Raw genomic sequence first — 7,524 nt, 5'->3', positions numbered from 1 at the left:
TGCCTGAGTCTCTGGATGGTGGTTCAGAGAACTGCATTGATACTACACTAAGTCAGATTTTCTTTCATACATATTAGGAGAAAGTGAGGACTGCAGATGCTGGAGAGTCAGAATCGAAAAGCGTGGCACTGGAAAAAGCACAGCAGGTCAGGCAGCATCTGAGGAGCAGGAGAATCAATATTTCTGGCATTAGCCCTTCGTCATGAATGTGGAGGTGCAAATGGGTTGAGAGGGGCGCAGGTGGGGCTGGGGGAACTAGGCTATCTCAGAGGTAAGAGTTAATAACATACTGTAGGACTAGAGCGTTATGGGTATTTGGGCCACATTCCCTTTTTATAAAGATAAAGTTGTTACTGTCCCTGAAGCCACTCTGTCATTAGAGAGAGATGACTGATGATGAGTTAATCCTGAGGGTCACCATGCCTCAGGCAAGCGGAGACGTTGAGAAGGAGAATCCTTCATGGTAACCTCAGCCAGTGTGGGAATTGAACCCACACTGTTGGCATCACTCTGCACTGTATACCAGCAATCCAGCCAACTGAGCATCCCTATTTATAAGGTAATGGTGAATTAGTCATATATTTGTGGCAATCTGGCCAATGTATTGGTCATATATTTGTCATAGTGTCAGATTCAATGGATTCAAGTGGTCAAGGATGGGATTATTGTCGTTACTGGTTTGGAATCATTATGGAGAAAGTGAGGACTGCAGGTGCTGGAGATCAGAATTGAGAGTGTGGTGCTGGAGAAGCACTGCAGGCCAGCCAGCATCAGAGGAGCAGGAAAATCGATGTTTCGGGCCTAAACCCTTCATCAGGAATGAGGCTTGTGGGCCAAAGGGGCTGAGAGATAAATGGGAGGGGATGGGTTTGGGGGGAAGGCAGCTGGGAATGCGATAGGTAGATGAAGATGGGGGAGAAGGTGACAGGTCAGAGAGGAGTGTGGAGCAAGGGAGCACAAGGTAATGCCTTTACATCATCGATGTAGAGGAGGGAAAGTTCCTGCCACCACAGGAAGTGTGCCTACACCTTCCCCCTCACCTCCATCCAAGGCCCCAATGGATCCTTCCACATCCAACATAAACTTACCTGTACTTCCACCAATGTCATTTACTGTGTCCATTGCACCCAATGTGGTCTCCTCTACATTGGGGAGACAGGACATCACCTTGTGGATTGTTTCAGAGAACATCTCTGGGACACCCACACCAATCAACCCCATTGCCCCGTGGCTGAACACTTCAACTCCCCCTTCCCACTCTGCCAAGGGAATGCAGATCCTGGGCCTCCTCCATTGCCAAATCCTAACCACCTGACATCTGGAGGAAGGATGCCTCATCTTCCACCTTGGGACCCTCCAACCACATGGGATCAATGTGGATTTCACCAGTTTCCTCATTTCCCCACCGTCCACCTTATCCCATCCATCCGCTCTACCCTCCTCTCCGACCTATCAGCTTCTTCCCCATCTTCATCTACTATTGCAATCTCAGCTACCTTCCCCCCAACCCCATCCCTCTCCCATTTATCTCTCAGCGCCCCCCTGTATGTTGCTGTAGATGGAGTCACAGGTCGGCCAGAGCTGGTAAGGATGGCAGGTTCCTTCCTTAAAGGACATCAGTGAACCAGATGGGCTTTTTCCCCCGACAGTGGATTCTTAATTTCAGATTTTTATTGAATTAAAATTCCACCATCTACCATGGGTCTCCAGATTAATGGTCAAGCGACAATACCACTATGACACCACTTCCCCTTACATGGGACAGCCTCTTGAGAATATGTTCAGTGACTGACCACTACAGTAAACAAAGTATAAAAATAGAACGTATGGTCCATTAAGCCAGGATTTGCTCTGAGATCTGATTTTTCAGACTGTCATCAGCTGTACCATAGCAATACTTCCAACAATGAAAAAGGGCATAACCTTCGATTCAATATAAAGGACATCCTGAATTGAGAAGATGCAGCAAATTGCTACAGCATACAATGCAATCAGCCTTATCTCACCTTGACTGGATAGTCACAATAGTAACAAATCAATATATTTTGTCTTGATTTGCCTAAGTCTTATGACTACAGATAATTTGATTCATATTTGACTAAAGATCTGATCGTGAATTCTGACTGTTTGCCTTTTCTTCCAATTTTTTTACACACGTGTAATACAAAGCCAATTTTATTTTAACCTTAGAAAGGTGACCCTTGTGTCTGATCCCATATCTGACAGTTAAAGATAGATAGCTCTGATCAGCATATATTTCAATAAACATTATGTGTACAAATCCCTTATGGGGATTATTGTGACCCCGGTAAGCTCTCAGATCTATAGTAGCAGTTGGTGTAAACTATTAGTTTTGATCTAAATTACATAGGGAAGAAGGCCCTTTTGGACAATAGCAAAGATTAAATAGCATCAAGTCTTCTGGCCCATGTACAATTTAGTTCTAATGGGTGGGATCTGAATATCAGGTCTATGCTATTCAACTGAATCTGCAAAGGACCAAGTGGAAGAGGTCCATAGTCATAGAATTCCTACAATGTGGAAACAGGTCATTTGGCCCAACGAGTCCACACTGAGCATCCGAAGAATACCCCACCCACACCCATTCCCTACCCTATTACTCTACATTTACCCTGACTAATGCACCTAAGCTACACATCCCTAAACACTATGGGTAATTAAGCATGGCCAATTCACCTGACCTACACATCTTTGGACAGTGGGAGGAAATTGGACCACCCAGAGGAAACCCACACAGACATGGGAGAATGTGCAAACTCCACACAGAGTCACCCGAGGCTGGAATCGAACACGGGTCCCTGGCGCTGTGAGGCAGCAGTGTTAACCACTGAGCCACCATGGCACCCAAAGTCTGAACGGACTTTTTTTCATCTTGGAAATGCCCTTTTGCCTTGCATTCTTTGTCCAGTCACCAGTCATGAGCAGGGCAGATGCCAGTGTTCCTCCAGGTGTACAGCAGGCTCTTCAAGATAACGTGACCACAAGGCATGCTGTTCATACAATGGAAGCCTGGTGATGGAACATTCTGCTGGCATGTGGTAAGATATGCCATAGATACGACATGAGACTCACCATTGGGACAGCAACGGCAATTACAGTGGTCGGTTTGGCAAGATTCAGCAAGATAAACTTCCTTGTCCTCATGTTTCACTCCAACAAACTCAATCCGACTGACATTTAGCCAAAAAAATGTAAGATTGAATCAATTTGACCATGAGAAAGGTAATTATTTCCACAAGTAACACAGACAATATCTTCAGCTAAAAGAATCTCTACAGAAAATTAGCTCTGCCTTCTTTGATCGTGTTTGCCTTTGAGGTTTGATATAGTTCTGTTTCTGTAATTATATCTGTCAGATTGTTCATATCATCAGCCTATGGTTGTTTACCCATGGAACATGATAGCCAGCTACCCTCATTAGCATGTGCAATTATCAAATCATAAATATATTCCATTGATGTTTTATGCAAACATTGGAAGCTTAAGAGCAAAGGTTTAGATTAGTACTCAAACATTTGAAGCTCTAACACTATCATATCCCAACACATGGGCTTAAGGTAGCATGTTAACACTAACATTATCAGTACTGCGCAAAGGCTACTTGACTTTGTCAAAACTTCTGCATTCACATAAAACAAAGTTAGAGTGAAAAAGCAAATGCTGGAAATCCGAAATAAAAACAGAAAATATGGAAAATGTACAACAGCTTCAACAGTGCCCATTTATAAGATTCAAAAGATATGTAAATATTTCAGCTCTGATCTGGAGAAGAGCTTTGCTGTTAACTCCAACATTTTGAGATTTGACCTAGAAACCAGTGGTAGGCCTCAAGCTGTTTGCAAGTGTCTAATGTGCATGAGAAAGCCACAAACGTCCTTATCAGATGGTGCATATCAAAAGCAAAGATACAGAGGGCTTATCTGATTGAAATTTGATTCGCTTTGGGATGCCACTGGTTTATTGTTTAACATTTGGAATACCCTGAAGAATACTGTAAACTTTTTGTGTCAAGTACTTCATTTTCCAGGATATTAGATCATATTTCTCGCAAGGTCATAATTTATTATTCACCCTGACTGCTCTTTATCTGTTTGGGCGCTGTGATGTCTCAAGATTAGAGTGGTGCTGGAAAAGCACAGTAGGTCAGGCAGCATCCAAGGGGCAGGAAAATCGACATTTCGGGCAAAAGCCCTTCATCAGGAATGAGGTAGGGAGCCTCCAGGGTAGAGAGATAAATGGGAGGGGGGGGGGGGGGGGGCTGGGGAGCAGGGAGCTGTGCCGAGGTTTAATCCTAATGTAAAATATAATAACTTAACCTACACACCCCTCAACTCACTGCTGTCCATGTGCCTGTCCAGCAGTCGCTCAAATGTCCCTAATGACTCTACTTCCACCACCACCGCTGGCAACCCATTCCATGCATTCACAACTCTCTGCGTAAAGAACCTACCTCTGACGTCTCCTGTATACCTTTCCCCTAATATCTTAAAACTATGACCCCTCATACCCATCAATCCTGCCTTGGGGAAAAGTCTCTGGCCATTGACTCTATCTATTCCTCTCATTATCTTGTATACCTCAATCAGGCCTCTTGTCTTCCTCCTTCTCTCCAGAGAGAAAAGTCCAAGCTTTTTCAACCTTTCTCCATAAGGCAAACCCTCCAGTCCAGGCAGCATCCTGGTAAACCTTCTTTGCACCCTCTCCAAAGCCTCTGTATCTTTCCTATACTAGGGCGACCAGAACTGGACGCAATATTCCAAGTGTGGTCTCACCTGGGACTTGTAGAGCTGGAGCAAAACCTCGCGGATCTTAAACTCGATCCCACTGTTAATGAAAGCCAAAACACCATATGCTTTTTTAACAAGCCTATCCACTTGGGTGGCAACTTTGAGGGGTCTATGTACTTGCACACCCAGATCCCTCTGATCCTCCACACTGCCAAGAATCCTGTCTTTAATCCTATATTCAGCATTCGAGTTCGACCTTCCAAAATGCATCACTTCACATTTATCCAGGTTGAACTCCATCTGCCATTTCTCAGCCCAGCTCTGCATCCTGTCTATGTCGCGCTGCAGCCTGCAGTAGCCCACAATACTATCGATGTCACCTCCAACCTTTGTGTCATCTGCAAATTTACTAACCCACCCCTCAACCTCCTCATCCAAGTCATTTATAAAAACTACAAAGAGCAGAGGCCCCTGAACAGAGCCCTGTGGGACCCCACTCAACACTGACCTCCAGGCAGAATACTTTCCATCTACAACCACTCTCTGCCTTCTGTCAGCCAGCCAATTCTGAATCCAGATAGCCAAATTCCCCCGTATCCCATACTTCCTGACTTTATGAATGAGCCTACCATGGGGAACCTTATCAAATGCCTTGCTGAAGTCCATATACACCACATCCACTGCTTGACCTTCGTCGACCAATCTTGTCACCTCCTTGACGAGCTCAATAAGATTTGTGAGGCATGACCTGCTCCTCACAAAGCCATGCTGACTGCCTTTAATCATGCTATGCTTTACCAAATAGTTACAGATCCTATCCCTCAGAATTCTTTCCAAAACCTTAATGACCATAGACGTAAGACTGACTGATCTGTATTACCCTTCTTGAAAAGAGGAACAGCATTCGCCTCTTTCCAATCCTCAGTACGACTCCCGTGGAGAGTGAGGGGGCAAAGATCTTCGCACACTAAAGCAAGATATTCATTTAGGGCTTCCCCTATCTGCTCAGATTTAACGTGCAAGTTCTCTACGCTATCCCTGATCGGCCCTACTTTCTCCCTGATCATTCTCTTATTCATCACGTATGAGTAAAATGCTTTTGGGTTCTCCCTAATCCTATTTGCCAAACCTTTTTCGTGCCCTCTCCTGGCTCTCCTCAGTCCAATTCTGAGCTCCTTTCTAGCAAGCCTGTAATCCTCTAAAGCTGTACTAGATCCTTGCTTCTTCCACCTTATGTAAGCTGCCCTCTTCGTTTTGACGAGAAGCTCCTCTGTTCTCGTCATCCAAGGTTCCTTAATCTTACCCCTTCTTACCTGTCTCAGAAGAATAATTGCGTGCATCACTCGCAACAACTGCTCCTTAAACAGTCTCCACATATCTGCTGTGCCCTTTCTGTGGAACAATTGCTCCCAATCTGTACTTCCCAACTCCTGTCTGATAGCATCATAATTTCCTTTTCCCCAATTAAATACTTTCCCTCAGTAACTGCTCCTTTCCCTCTCTAAGGCTATGCTAAATGTGAGGCAGTTGTGATCACTGTCACCATCATGTTCTCCCACCGCGAGATCTGACACCTGACCTGGCTCATTGCCGAGCACCAAATCCAAAATGGCCTCTCCCCTCATCGGTCTGTTTACATACTGAGTAAGGAAACCCTCCTGAACACACCTGACAAAAACAGTTGCATTCAAACCATCTGCACTTAGGAGGTCCCAGTCAATATTGGGAAAGTTGAAATCACCCATAACTATAACCCTGCTACCTCTGCATTTTCCAGAATCTGCCCGCCTATGCGTTCTTCAATCTCCCTACTGCTATTAGGTGGTCTGTAGAAAACCCCAATGAAAAGGCTGCTCCCTTGCTGTTCCTGACTTCCACCCATACTGACTCAGCAGACAGACCTTCCTCAAAAACCTTCATTTCTGTAGCTGTGATGCACTGTCTGATTAGCAATGCTACACCCCCTCCTTGTTTTCCACCCTCCCTGTTCTTTTTAAACATTCTAAACCCTGAAACATTAAGCAACCATTCCTGCACCTGTGAAACCCCCGTCCCCGTTATGGCCACAACATCGTATCCCCAAGTACTGATCCATACTCTAAGTTCGTCACTCTTATTTCTGACACTTCTTGCATTGAAATAGACATACTTTAACCAATCCCTGTGTTTCATCACATGAGAAACCTTCCCGATAGATTCACTCCATCCTGTCACTACCCCATCTGCAAGTGTCCCCCTCTCAGATATGTGGGTCTGATTCCCACCCCCCCTGCCAATCTAGTTTAAACCCTCCCAAATCACATGAGCAAATCTCCCACCCAGGACATTTGTGCCCCTCCAGTTCGGGTGCAACCCGTCCTTCGTGTACAGGTCCCACCTTCCCCAGAAGGTATCCCAATGGTTTAGGTATCTAAAGCACTCCCTCTGCACCAGCCTCGCAGCCATGTGTTAAGCTGCATTTGCTGACTGTTCCTCATCTCACTATCTCGTGGCACCGGTAGCAAACCTGAGATCACTACTCTACTCGTCCTGCTCTTCAGCTTCCAACCTAACTCTCTGTAGTCACTTTTCAGATCCTCAATCCCTTTCCTGGCTATATCATTAGTGTCTATATGTACCACAATTTCTGGCTGTTCACCCTCTCCCTTCAGAATCCTGTAAACCCGATCGGCAACAAACCAGACCCTGGCACCAGGGAGGCAACATACCTTCCAGGAGACCCATTCCTGACCACAAAATCTCTTGTCAATCCATCTAACTATTGAGTCCCCTAACA

Source organism: Chiloscyllium plagiosum, unplaced genomic scaffold (assembly GCF_037043375.1).
Source record: "Chiloscyllium plagiosum isolate Xiang-an unplaced genomic scaffold, Cpla_swu_hap1 HiC_scaffold_17, whole genome shotgun sequence".
Lineage (NCBI taxonomy): Eukaryota > Metazoa > Chordata > Chondrichthyes > Orectolobiformes > Hemiscylliidae > Chiloscyllium > Chiloscyllium plagiosum.
Note: the sequence above shows the minus strand (reverse complement) of the source record.